At 43.8% G+C, this 14,599-nt stretch overlaps 1 long non-coding RNA gene across 1 annotated transcript; it reads right to left on the bottom strand.

The window, feature by feature from the left end:
• Window positions 1–1,728: 1,728 nt before the first annotated feature.
• On the bottom strand, window positions 1,729–8,382 carry LOC140903873 (uncharacterized). Its single transcript, XR_012156370.1, has 3 exons — window positions 7,988–8,382; window positions 3,512–3,556; window positions 1,729–2,141 (listed from the first exon to the last, which is right to left on the bottom strand). It is a non-coding gene; the product is annotated as an uncharacterized lncRNA (long non-coding RNA).
• Window positions 8,383–14,599: the final 6,217 nt, after the last annotated feature.

Genomic DNA, 14,599 nt, shown 5'->3' with positions numbered 1-14,599 from the left:
GTCGTCAATTCCTTCCTTTTAGTTTTCCTGAGCAGTGGGGATTTAAGGTGGCTCTTCTGTTGAGTTGAGACTGCTTTTTCCATTCCTAACATGTAAGATACTTGAATTTTGAACCTTCCTTTATGCTGTCATTGTAATGGGGATAGTGACTGAAGCAGACTTCAGGTTGGCTGCATTAAAAATGTCCTAGATCCTGTATTAGCTTTGTTTAGAAATACCTCTCTGTGGTGGATGGTGCTGCTGGGAGTGTATAACTCTAATGTACGATAGCTCTAAGACCGTACTTCCAACATTCATACCAAGTCTGACTGTAGTGGCCCCCAAAGTTGTTGTAAGAAGGGAGGAGCTTCCTAGGACTGATGGTCCTAGTTGGTTACCCTAGCAGTTCTTCCATGACCATGGCACCTTTTGGTCTCCTGTTCTCTGCTGGTGGCACACAGTTTAGCCTCCTGAGGACTGAAATGCTTTAGTCTAAGGGAAGTCTTCAGGCTTAATATAGGGGTATCTGGGTGTTGATAATTAATGGGCTGTGCTATAGAGGAGGTAAGATTCAGTGATCTAATGGTTCCTTCTGGCCTTAAACACTTTGAAACCAGACCTATTTCTTCCCCCCAGGAGAGTTTTGAAGAGCTAAGTCTCTGTCTTTTGAAGATCAAAAGTTTGAAGTTCAAGGCAGACCTCAAAGATTTTGAGCCTTTGCTACAATTTCTGATTTAAATTGGAAGCTAATGAAACCACTCTGGTCCCATCTCTCTCCAGAGGTTTGCTGTGGGAAGCAGATCACCCTGGGTTTCCCTTTTTTCTGCTTCCCTCTCTTACACTCTGGTTGGGATGAGCATCTGTGCACCCTACCCTGTGTTGCCATCTGCTTATGTTACTCCATGAAGAGGAAGAGCCTTTGATCAGCAAGGAGAATATATGAAACCTTGATGATGATGATGAGTGCATTGCCAAATAGCTCTGCTGGCATCATTTCCCCACCCTTCTCCTATAGTGGAAGGGTTGGAGATTAGAAATAAGGGAATGTCTCACCTGTCTGATACTCTTGCCATAGAAAATGACTATTGTGGAGAATTTGGCAGAGAACCATTGATCTTTGTAGCTGTACCAATAGATCACTGCCCCATTTATTAGACTACAGGGACAGGAGGAAATATGTGATGCTCAAGGCTTCTGTATGGATTGCACAATATTTGTGTGGGTGTAGAGGGGAGCGTCTCTTCTCTCTCAACCAGCAGCTGTATGTATCTCTTGAGAGGAAGATGGTGCTGAGACACACTAATCTCTTTGAGCTGAAGCTGCTCTTGATTACTAGAAAATTCTTCATACTCTTAATGGCTGAAAGTTTGCTGAATGCAGTAGCCACCTAATTGCATTCTCCACCTTAGACTACGGAACACTGTGGCCTAACCTACCAGAGTGATGCACCTAACCCCCATTATAACACTGCTGAGCAATTGTTCTGTGTACAAATACAGAACAAAAAATATCTCCATCCCTGCCCAAGAAGAGGTGACTGAAGCTTTTCAGGTGCTACTTTTGTGCTTGCCCCAAAATGGGTGCTTATTGGATAATGAATTGAAATGGGAGATGGAGAGAAAATAAAGCTTTCGTGCCATATAAGTTGTGTACTTTAGTTACACAACTTTTATGTTCCCAATAGCTCCCTGCAGTCAGGTTATTAACTTTAAAAAACTGAAGAAAGGATACTAGATAAGTGCTCTCTTCCTCTCTCGATTTTTAAGAACTTGAATTTCAGGCTTTATCACCTCAGCAGAAATAATGCAATAAGGAAATCAAAGTGTGTATCTGTCGGTCTACAGGAGTAAGGAAGGGATGTACTAACCCTGTGCCCTGCTCCTCAAATGTGATGTAAAGAAAGCATCATCTCTTCCCAGCAAGAGCAATACATTTATACATCACAGCAGTTTGACAAAAGAAAAGACTCTAACGTGCTTATCCGGTACTAGAAAGCACTGTGTTACTCCGTTCCTGGGGCGTGAATAGACGTGAGCAGACGGCGTAGCTATCCTAATCTAGTGCTTGTGAAGGAAAGGAGCGGCTGTTGGTTACTGATGGAGTGTCATGCTATGGCTGCCATGCAGGAAGTGGCTGGCTGTTGTCCCAGTCCTGTGTCGAATCTGTAGGAGGAGAGAAAAATACCTGCGTGAGGGAAGTCTGTTTGCATTGGTTTCTGGAGTAGCGAGGGCTTGTCTACACTTGAAGTGCTATAGCAGCACAGTTATACCACTGAGGCACTTCGGTGTATGTAGATGCTACCTGTGCCAGTGAGGGGTTCTCCCCTCGCTGTAGGTAATCCACCTCCCTCAGAGGCAGCAGCTGGGTCGACGGAACAATTCTTCTGTCAACATAGCGCTGTCTACACCAGGTGTTAGGTTGGCTTAACTATGTCACTCAGGGGTGGACTTTTCACATAGCTGGGTCCACCTAACTTTTTAGTATGGACCAGGTCTGAAATCCAATTTCTGCAGGGGAGAAGACCTTCATTCCTGATAGGAGGGGTAGCCTTGTGGTTGAGGCACAAGGCTGGGACTCCTGAACCCAGATTTCTTGGCTCTGCCACAGACTTCCTGTATGACCTTGGGCAAGTCACTCAATCTCTCTGGGGCTCAGTTTCCCATCTGCAAACTGGGGATCATTTCTCCCACTGCTTGTTGATCTTGTCTGTTGAAAATGTAAGCTCTTTCGGTCAAGGACTCTTTCTTACTATGTATCTGCACAGAGCTTCGCACACTGGGGCCCAGATCTTGGTTGGGGCCTCTTAAGTGCTACCCTAATACAAATAATAATTCTGGAGTAGAAAATAAATGCAAGTGGGCGTGGGTGTAAGAAGAGACCAGTAAGTTTTAGCTTCCTTCAAAATCATATAAACTGCAGCTACAAAATATTTCATGGAAGAGAAAAATGGCGACTTGGAATAACTTTGCAGAGAGGGGATGAAGTCATGCTATCATGTGCAGTAGTTATTCCTAGCTTTTAGGCTGTGGTTTTGTGTGGACTTAAAGGTGGGAAATGCCCCACCCCCACACCTCAGTATTTGGGAATCAGTATCTTTCTTTTAAAAACGTGCTACAAACTAATTTTGGTAGGAAAGTTGGATGAGATTTCCCAATTAGTTAATGCCAGCTGCTTCTCAAGAGATGGAGCTGGAATAGTAAATCAGCAGAATGCAGTCTATATGCTGGTAAATTGCAAGAGGGCAGTTCCTTAGTGAAAGGGATTGGGAGAGGGGGTAAAAAAAACCCCTTGTGCTGCATGACTAAGACACAACTATGCACGCGCAAATGCCACCAGAGAGACTTGAACCAGTGAGGGTCTGTCTGCATCAAGCAAGGTTCTTGCAAACTCCAGCAGCTAGAGAGGATTCCTATAAATAAGTGGGCGGAGGAGGAGGACAGGTGAATAATGAGCTGAGAGCTCCCTGTCAGAATAGCTGACAGGGGAGAGAGACTGATCTCCTAAGGAGCGTCAGGCATGGGAGCTCACCCACCTCCACTAGAGGATCTTCGTCCCATGAACGTCTCTCCTTGGTTCCCTAGGATGGCAAAGAGATGCAGAGGTTGGCAAGGAGACTTTTATAAAAGTTAAACGCAGCCTATTACAGGCAGGAAAAGTAGACGGGGACCCATACCAATAGCACATTTACAGTGGAAATGAGAATTGGTCATTTCAGCTTCCTTTAGGCCTGGTTTACACACAGTTTTTGTACCAGTAAAACTATTTTTCTACCAAAATCGTTTCAAGCAGTAAAACCCATCGTCTGGCTGCAGTTTACTGATGTAAGGCATCTTTATACTGGCATTATTGCATCCACACTAGGGAAGGGTTGTACAGCTTTAACTATATGGATTTCAAACAGATACTAGCTAAAGCAATATCTACCAGACTGGGTGTAGACAAGCCCTTACTCTGTGGGTTTGTCATAGATTCCCCTGCTCCTATACTACTGTATTGTGAGCCACTGTCCATCACCGAACGGCCATACTCCAGAAGTGCAAAGAGCCTTGTGTCTCTTCCTCTGCCGCAGGCCCAGAGCCACTCTGGAGCTGAGCGAGGAGGACAGTATTGTCACTAAGAAGGGACTTTGCTTCAAAAGTTTTTTGTGGTTTAAAGCTAGGAAGGAGGGGAAAAAAAAAAAAAAAAAGCTTGGACAAAGTTAGTCTGTCTGACTGACCAGGAAAGCCTGGAACTAGGAGTTGTGTTGACCTGTGCAAATAAGAATCCTTTGAGGGCAGGATGGAGGATTGGAGCTTCCCCCTGCCCCTCATTGTTTTGAAAGGTGTATCCTGAGGGTGTGACTATGAGACTGAGACCCTGGGCCACCTGACTCCTAATCCCACTGACTCCTCCAGTGGCCATGGACAAGTCACTTCACCTCCTGCCTTAGTTTCTGTATCTGTAAAATAGGATTGGTATTTATCTGCCTTTATGGGGGCGATAAGCAGCATGAGTATGTTTCAAGATGGGTTTTGTGCTCATCTCTCTTTCCTTTCATACAGAAGCATGTTACAACAATCTCATTAGTAACATTTCTCCTCCCCTTAGCAACAGATCAAGGTACCGCTTAGACTCCCGTTAGGACTGGGTGGTGAAAAAGCTCATCGACCATTTTTAGGGACACAGAGGCAGGTGACTCTAAGCAAAATCAATGTGGCTGCCTCTCTGGGCTGTAGGTAGGGGTGAACATGCATCACAGGCTTTACAAACAGAAATACCAGGGTAAAAGAAACACACGCTCTTATGCCCTGCTGGTGAAATGTGTGGCACCCCTTTTTAAAAAGAGAGAGAGAAATGAAGGTTGGGTGTGAACACCTCGTTCTTTTCCCCGGAACCTCTCCAAAGTGATCCGTGTAAAGTCAGAGATGCATTTTGCTTATTACTGTGCCCACATTCAAGAGAGATGTACAAGGTCACATGCTATAATTGCAATGGGATTCCCTCTTGGGTGATTATTTAATGTAGGAGAGGAAGAGGCGATGGATTAATACTGTGTTGCCCGGTGCTCGGATGTAGTCTCAGCCTCGTGGAGTGGAGACCAGCAGGGACTAGTTGTTCTGTTTAGGAAGCACTCTGAGCCAAGGGAGGGCTTGTTCCTCAGAGAGGCCATTTGGTCTAGTGATTTGAGCAAGGGATTGGGAGGACGGAGACCTAAGTTCTGCTCCTAGCTCGGCTACTAACTCGCTCTGTAAGCTGAGTCAAGTCACTTTGCCTCTCTGAGCCTCAGTTTCCCCATCTCTAAAATGGGGATAATGTTGGTAACCTTTGGCTCCGCTGATAAGTGGTTTTATTGTGAAAATATGGACCCTTTGTCCAGGGCTGGCCCACAACATTTTGGCACCTGAGGCGGGGAGCTCAAATGACACTCCCATGCCCCTTCGCTTGGGCCAAAATTTAGAAACTCTGGGACCTAGTGGCACCCCTTCCCACCCACCCGCAGTCTGGCACCTGAGGCAGTCGCCTCAGTTCGCCTCATAGTAAGGCCAGCCCTGCCTTTGTCTTTCAGGGTGCCACTGATACGTTCTGAATGAAATCTCTTCAATCTCTTTCAGGCAGAACAATAGTGGTTGTCACAAAGGATCACAGAAGTGAGTGGAAAATAGAAGACCATTAGGGCTGCAGTATGAAAGCAACTGACCTCCCCTTCACCACAAGAAAAGCCTGACCGTTCTCTTGTAGAACGAGGGAAAGTACTAGGTCCTTGCATTGAGTGGCAGTTTGCATGCATTGGTCTGATGGGCTAAGCAAGGGTGAACGCCTGTTTTAATTTCTGATAAGCACTGAATTTACCACTAGCCCGTTTTCCCATCAGGCCATAGAACTGCTGGAATTTCTCCCTTTTCACCAGCTGTGCAAAGCGCTGGAGTGAGCTGCTCTGCAAGCCCTCATCCTAGAAAGCAAAAGGGAGAGCCAAAGACAGAAGCTGAAATCCCATCTCTACTGTTAGTCATGAACAAAGAGGTGAGAGTTTGGAAGTGAAAACTTCCCTTCAAGCAGCAGCTTGGAGCATTGAGGGTGAAATAGTTAAGAGATGTGTTAGCTTCCTACACATGCAGATACTGATATCCACAGAGATTTGATAGGATTTCAACACAGCTTGACATTAATTGCCATAGTACTGCTTAGCTTAGGCCATTGCCTCAGTTCATCCCTCCATTGAACTGACTCCAGGAGATCCAATCCCTGTTGCTAGATAGTCCAGGCTATGAAATTTCTGCTCAGAGCTCAGATAATTTTAACCACTTGTGAACATTGATAATACAACATGCAATGGCAAAGAGTGATTTTGATCATGGCTCTTGTTAATCCTCAGGAGGCAAAGCAGGAGCCTTGCTGTATATACTTTTCAAATGAAGAGGTAAAACAAACTCCAGTGTGTGTGTGTGGGCCCCGTTCTCCATTGCAATAGAGAATCAGGCTCAGTGTGTGCACTGCAGGGACGTGTGTGTTTCAGTGTTTGGTTTTAAACAAACTCACAATTCCTCTCTTTACTGAGATCTAGCATATAAGTGGTTTCTGCCACTTTTAATGTAAAGATTCTCAGATGCATTAATATATGTCATGAACGTGGGTTTTTTTAACTCTAACCTCCTCATGCCCTGGAACTCTTATAGAGGGTAGGAATTAGTTCCTGTTTAATATACTGTGCTGTTAATAAAAAGAATGTTTCAAATTAAAAAATCACAGAATTTTTGAAGGTCCATGAGCCTTCCTGCTTCAGGGCACGAGCCAACCTCTAATGGATGGGAGTCAGAAGGAAAATTTCCTGATGGACAGGTTATCCCATAACTACCTGCTGTTAGGTTCTTGCATTTTCCTCTGAAGCAGCTGGTACTGGCCACTGTCAGGGAAAGGACAGCGAACTTATCTGATCCAGTCTGGCACTTCCTATGTATCATTAAGACATTACAGGGTTCCACCTTTTGCTTTCAGCAATTTCCCAGTCAAATTTGCTTGTAGTTTACAAATCATAAGAGGAGTTTTCAGACTACCAGGCCTGCCAACTCACCATGAGATCTGAAACTCCAAGCCATACTGGGATGGTAGTGTGGTTCAGTGGCAAGGACACTAGACTGTGAGTCAGGATTCCTGTATTCTGGCTTCAGCTCTGCCACTGACTTGCTGTATGATCTGGGGCACATCATGGCCTCGCTCTGTGACTCAGTTTCCCCATATGTAAAGTAGGGATGAACATCATTACCTTCTTCTGTACAGTGCTTTGAGAACTACAAATGAAAAGCACTGGGTACAAGGTAAGTATAGTTGTGTTTTCCCTTTTTCACCAGTAGAAAATATTACTTAGTGGAAGCTTGCATGACAATTTAGCTGCTGATACATGGGGCAGAATATATTTTAACTTGCTGTCCCTTAGCTGCCTTGGCTAACACTTACTAGTGATAGAGAACTGAGCAGATAGGACTTGAAGGTGCTATATTTAACGTAGCCCCTAGTCTGTATGCAACTGCACTTCAAAGCAGATACGCTGACTAGAAACATGCCTTATGTAGTAACGCTTCGAAGTACCTTATTTCTAATGGACCCATTGCTGTGGTGTCTAGCACCAATGGGATTGCTGATGGATCTTTTTCACTTCTTAGAAATCATTCCTTTAAAAATGTTACACGCTTTTCCTTTTTAACCAGAGAAGCTTGAGGTGACGTCACTTAACCTGTCTAGGTCTCAGTTTTCCGATTTGTAAAGTGAAGATAATAAATACCTCCCTACCCACCACACCTTCCTGGGGTGCTGTGAGTATTGTTGTTTGGAAAGGACTTTGAAGAGATCAAGTCCCTACCTCAGTGCAAAGCATCACTACTAGCCCTTAGTGGTCTTCCTTTGCAGGAGACTACAAAGTTAAATCAGACTGTGCTAAGATACTGAGAGAATGAATTCCCCATGCCATAAATGGCTTCCAAACACCCTCCCAGCCTTCAAAAATCGACAAAGAAAGGAAGAATAAGCTATTTACCTTCAGAGACGGGGCTGTCCAAGGGTCTTCCTCCAAACTGGGCATATCTTCCTCAAAACAGAAAATCTGTGAACACAGAAAAATCAGCAGGAAAAAAGCTCTAAAGCTTTCCATAGCTCTTGACAAAGATCCTTGTCTAAACCTCTACTGGCAAATGCTTAAATAGTTGGGTTTTAAAGAACTCTGTGAGAAAGTCGGGGCTCTTTCGTGTTCTGCTGAGGGAGTATAGAAGCGAGATCTTGGGTTTTTTCCTCCCTCTTTTTTGTTTGTTTCTGTCTTATAGCTGCACTGTAAGATGGTAAGAGCAAGAGCTATGCACATCAGTTTCATAAGACATCAATTCCCTAATTCAGCCCCTGTTTCTGTTCTTCCTCTGTCTTGTCAAAGTCCTAGATTCTTCTTTTACCAGTCTGCAAATCTGAGCTCTGCTGCCTCTATTTATCCAGATTTCTCAAAGGGATTTACCTTCCCCAGTCCAATCAATGAGCAGCTACACCTATGACCTAACGAAGTACCCAATGATTCTAGGGTAAATCTCTGAGGAGGAGGGCTTTGTACAGGAGAGGGAGGGATGCTCTCTGGTCCCCTGTCCTGCTGTCATTGATTCCCTCTTTCCATCACTCAAACCTCAAGGCAGGTTAACTGTGCTGCATGGCAAAGCTATATCCTTATGCCTTTCTAAAGGCTTCTGATAACAGACACACACGCACTTATTCCAATGGGTGCTCTCCTTTTCCCTAATGTTTGAAACATTCCTTTTGTGTGTGCGCACACACACACACACACATTCATTCCAATGAAAAGAACGAGTACTTGTGGCACCTTCGAGACTAACATTTATTTGGGCATAAGCTTTCTTGGGCTAAAACCCACTTTATCAGATGCATACAGTGGAAAATACAGTCAGAAGATATATATACACAGAGAACATGAAAAAATGCGTGTTGCCATACCAACTCTAACGAGACTAATCAATTAAGGTGGGCTATTATCAGCAGGAGAAAAAAAAACTTTTGTAATGGTAATCAGGATGGCCCATTTCAAACAGTTGCCAAGAAGGTGTGAGTAACAGTAGGGGGCAAAATTAGCATGGGGAAATAGTTTTTACTTTTTGTAATGACCCATCCACTCCCAGTCTTTATTCAAGCCTAATTTTATGGTGTCCAGTTTGCAAATTAATTCCAGTTCTGCAGTTTCTCGTTGGAGTCTGTTTTTGAAGTTTTTTTTGTTGAAGAATTGTGACTTTTAGGTCTGTAATTGAGTGACCAGGGAGGTTGAAGTGTTCTCCGACTGGTTTTTGAATGTTATAATTCTTGATGTCTGATTTGTGTCCATTTATTCTTTTGCGTAGAGACTGTCCGGTTTGGCCAATGTACATGGCAGAGGGGCATTGCTGGCACATGATGGCATATATTACATTGGTAAATGTGCAGGTGAACGAGCCCCTGATGGCATGGATAATGTGATTAGGTCCTATGATGGTGCCCCTTGAATAAATATGTGGACAGAGTTGGCATTGGGCTTTGTTGCAAGGATAGGTTCCTGGGTTAGTGTTTTTGTTCTGTGGTGTGTGGTTGCTGGTGAGTATTTGCTTCAGGTTGGGGGGCTGTCTGTAGGCAAGGACTGGCCTGTCTCCCAAGATTTGTGAGAGTGATGGGTCGTCCTTCAGGATAGGTTGTAGATCCTTGATGATGGGCTGGAGAGGTTTTAGATGGGGGCTGAAGGTGACGGCTAGTGGCGTTCTGTTACTTTCTTTGTTGGGCCTGTCCTGGAGTAGGTGATTTCTGGGTATTCTTCTGGCTCTGGCAATCTGTTTCTTCACTCTACCATGCACATTGGCCAAACAGGACTGTCTCTACGGAGATCTTATTATATACACACAAAGCATGAAACAATACCTCCTCCCACCCCACTCTCCTGCTGGTAATAGCTTATCTAAAGTGATCACTCTCCTTACAATGTGTATGATAATCAAGTTGGGCCATTTCCAGCACAAATCCAGGTTTTCTCACCCCCCCCCCCCCACAAACTCACTCTCCTGCTGGTAATAGCTTATCTTACAATAAGCTATTACCAGCAGGAGAGTGAGTTTGTGTGGGGGGGGGGGAGAAAATCAAGTTGGGCCATTTCCAGCACAAATCCAGGTTATCATACATATTGTAAGGAGAGTGATCACTTTAGATAAGCTATTACCAGCAGGAGAGTGGGGTGGGAGGAGCTATTTTTCATGCTTTGTGTGTATATAATAAGATCTTCTAAACTTTCCACAGTATGCATCCGATGAAGTGAGCTATAGCTCACGAAAGCTTATGCTCAAATAAATTGGTTAGTCTGTAAGGTGCCACAAGTACTCCTTTTCTTTTTGCGAATACAGACTAACACGGCTGTTACTCTGAAACCTGTCTCTACGGAGAACACTTCAACCTCCCTGGTCACTCAATTACAGACCTAAAAGTCACAATTCTTCAACAAAAAAAACTTCAAAAACAGACTCCAACAAGAAACTGCAGAACTGGAATTAATTTGCAAACTGGACACCATAAAATTAGGCTTGAATAAAGACTGGGAGTGGATGGGTCATTACAAAAAGTAAAAACTATTTCCCCATGCTAATTTTGCCCCCTACTGTTACTCACACCTTCTTGGCAACTGTTTGAAATGGGCCATCCTGATTACCATTACAAAAGTTTTTTTTCTCCTGCTGATAATAGCCCACCTTAATTGATTAGTCTCGTTAGAGTTGGTATGGCAACACGCATTTTTTCATGGTCTCTGTGTATCTATATCTTCCGACTGTATTTTCTACTGCATGCATCCGATGAAGTGGGTTTTAGCCCACAAAAGCTTATGCCCAAATAAATTTGTTAGTCTTGAAAGTGCCACAAGTACTCCTTGTTCTTTTTGCTGATACAGACTAACATGACTGCCACTCTGAAATTTATTCCAATGGGTGCTCTGCTCAGGGGGGATGCCAGATCCTCTGACCCTGAGGAATTCAGGAGTTTAGGGCTTCATCTTCCAGTGCCAAGTGTCATTTTTTTTTTATCCCTCTTCCTGCCATCCATTTCATGCTCATCAGAAGAGACAGCTCCCGCCTTTGAGCCAGGAAATGATATGTTGAGTCTCACTACTCTGAAATCACACACAACACAACCAGCCACAGTGTTAAGAGAGTCAATTTGACTCCACAGCTCAACCACAAAGAAGCATCCAATTAAACCTGTCAAACATTGTTTCCAGCCAGTGATTTCCTCCCCCCTCCCCTCCCCATAACACAGTATTGATCTTCCAGCTATACCACCTCTAAAAACATAACCCAACAAGCTTTTTCAAAGCTGCTCACAAATACAGGGATAACCAAGCAGACATGAGCTGACAGCTGAAGGGCTCCAAAAGGAATACTCATCCATCCCATATACAGCATTACATATCTGGCCAGGCAAATGTGTGTATGCTGGGGGAAAGGTTTCACCTTCCTCTGAAGCATCAGGCACTGGCCACTGCTGAAAGGGTACTGGGCAAGGTGGACCTCTTTTCTGATCCATTTCTTTTCATCCTGTATTTCCTTATCAGTTTATTTAACGGCTATGACATCAACAGTACATTTTCACCCATTGAATAGCTTCTACATTTCACCTGAGTCTGACTCAGTCTGTGCATTCTGTGCACCCACTCTGAGAGCATCTTGTCATAGTTAAACCCTAGAACGGACAGTTACTAATGGAACAAGGACTTCATTAAAACGTCCCCATCTTACTCTAGTTTTCAGGAATCTCATTGCAATCCTGCTTTGCTAGCTGTATGCTCCCACTGCTGCTTTGTTTATAGACACTGCCGCTAAATACCTTGCCAGCAGAAGCCAGACCTTTACCCAGCATTCTCCTTGGCTGACTGCTTACACTGTGTAGGAGGGATTTTTTTAAACCCTCATTTGAAATAATGACACTTTGAAATGAAGTTTAGATTAGGAAAAATTAGATTGATATTCAGTGAAAATTTCTTCTTCCTTACAACTTCCCTTGGTGATCTGTTGTATAAAACACTCTAGCAGAGCTTCTCTACTGCAGAAAAGAGCCTGTCTAGCTGGGGATCTGAAAGTCAGGACTCCTGGGTTCGATTCATCACTTTCCTGTGTAACCGTAGACAATTCATGGTGCCTCAGTTTGCCCATCTGTAAAACAGGCTTCATTAATGACTGCTTACAGAGATCTTTGAGCTTCTCTGGGCTTGTCTACATGAGCATGTTTTACCAGTATAAGCTAAGGGGCAAATTTAAAGCAGTGTAGTTATACCCGTATAGCTCCCTGCAGCTATATGCTGGTATAACGGGGCCTTTTTTCAGTTTATCTTATGTCACTGGGAAAGCCGTTTAAACTTACCCAAAAAAAGTCCCTGCAATAAAAATGTGCATCTGGGGAGTTATACTGGCTTAACTGTACCAGTATTATTATACCAGTATTACTGGTAAAACTTTCCCATGTAGACAAGCCCTCAGATGAAAGACGCTAGAGAAGTTCAAAGTATTATTAATATTGAAATTGCAGCCTCTAGCATGTATTAGCTATTAAAGGCAACACAGATTCCGCCCTGCATTAGATATTTAATCTTCTCACAGGCAGAGGGACATGGAAAAACTCATATGAAGAGAGAGTGAAAAAATGGGGATAATTTACCTTTTAGAAAGGAGACGAATAAGATAAGACCTGATAAAATTATGTAAAATAATGAATGGTCTAGAGAAGATAGACTGGAACTTCTGTTCTCTCTGTCTCATAACATGAGAGTAAAGGACATTTGATTAAATTAAAAGGTGGCAAATTCAAAACTGATAAAAGGAAATGCTTTTTTATACTGTTTGGGGCAGCAATGGGAATGGACTTGGGGGCAAAGAGGGCTTTAGGCCATGTTTGTGCTCACTGTATTCTGGAGCCGTGCAGGACCCTGTTAGCCGCCCCCCCCTCCCATGTATGTCGTAGCAGCCTTGTGGCTGCTCTAGCATATGCCCTGCTTCCCATGGCCTCCATTGGCCCAGGGAAACAGAGGACAGTCATAGCACGCAGTACTCCAACCATACCCCCAATATGTTCCCAACCCCAGAGGCTGGGAGCAGGGTGGATCTAGAGACTTTACAGTAATTTTATCTTGGTCGGAGAATCCCCTGTAGAGGGGGCATTCTCAAGGAGCAATTTCCACCCACTTTAAGGCCACTTTTTGCCAGAGTGTAACTAAAAATCAGACCCAGGATTTTTACAGCAAATCTCAGACTGGCAAATGCTCATTATTTTTCCCCTTTGAACTTGGACATGCTTGAATTAATTTCCTCCCTGAATTTAGTCAAAAATGGAAGGAAATAAATGCTGTTCCTATACAGAGAGTATTCTGGCTGCGCTTCTGCCCAGGGCAAGTTTTCACAGCTGAAAACTTTGAAAAAAGGGGTTTCTAATAGACATGAGGACAGGCTGTTAACTCCAGCATTGTACAGAGAGCAGCTCCATATGACTACCTCCATGTCTGTGCCTCTGAGATCCAGTCTCTGTCAATGATCAGACTAGCCAGAGCCTAATTTATTCATGCCAGACTCTATCAGGTCTACAGGGGCTTGGAGCTGAGGAGGAAGCCTTCCTAACATAGGATGTTGTGCTTTTAGCTCTGACTTTATCCTTCATCCTCATAGAGTGCTCCGTAATGAACCATCATGCCTCAGTGAGTCAGTTCTGCTGGGACCTGGTGCAGGTGGGGATTTGTGAAGTAAGGCTGCTAAATTCTGCATAGGTCACTGGAATCAAGACACCATGCTGCTGCACAGCGTAACATCCTTTGTATTTCTCTAGCAGCTTGAATTAAATCTCACAGGTGCGTAGGTTAAATATTATTAATCTCCATTTTGCAGATGGGGAAACTGAGGCACAGAGAGATGAGGTGAATTGCCCAAGTTCACATAGCAACCCAGTGGCCGAGCAATTGACATCAGAAGTCTTGGCTTCGAGTCTTGTGCTGTAACCTCTAGAGAAAGAGATGATGATTGATGATTATTATTGTAGTGGCATAAATTGCAAAGGATTCTGGTATATGAATGCAAAGATGTTTGGGGAAAATCTGAGTACTAGTAATTTGGGAATCTCAAAGGAAAAAATGTTGGGGACCCCCCCACTGAGACTAATTCCCCAGAAGGAGAAAGAAATCTGGGCATCATACAGGCAGGGTTGGGAGTTAGTCCCCTCAGGAACGCTTAGGGGAGTCGTCTATGTTTTCCCCTAGCATAGCTATATAGTGCTTAACAGATCATCATGTAACGTACATTCCCCAGTCACAGTTTCAGGTTCCCTTAGTGGCAGGGGGAATCTCACTGTTACAGGGTAGCGTGTAACTCTATTCCCAGTCATTCTGTTGCAATGAATACTTTTGTGGCACTAGTCCAGACTCTGATCTTAATGACCCCGTTGCAAATCCAAAAGTAACCCCACTTACTCAGATATCACACTGGTGTAATGAGATAAGAATCTAGCCTGATGTGTCTAGGCAGATTAAATAAACAGATAATTATTTGTGGAGATAAATTATACTATGTGTGTGGAGAGAGATTGCAGTGTGTATTGTGAAAATAGGTTAGAT

This window comes from Lepidochelys kempii, chromosome 27 (assembly GCF_965140265.1).
Source record: "Lepidochelys kempii isolate rLepKem1 chromosome 27, rLepKem1.hap2, whole genome shotgun sequence".
NCBI classification, from domain to species: domain Eukaryota; kingdom Metazoa; phylum Chordata; order Testudines; family Cheloniidae; genus Lepidochelys; species Lepidochelys kempii.
The sequence above is the reverse complement of the archived record's forward strand: the minus strand, read 5'-3'. Positions and strand labels throughout refer to the sequence as shown.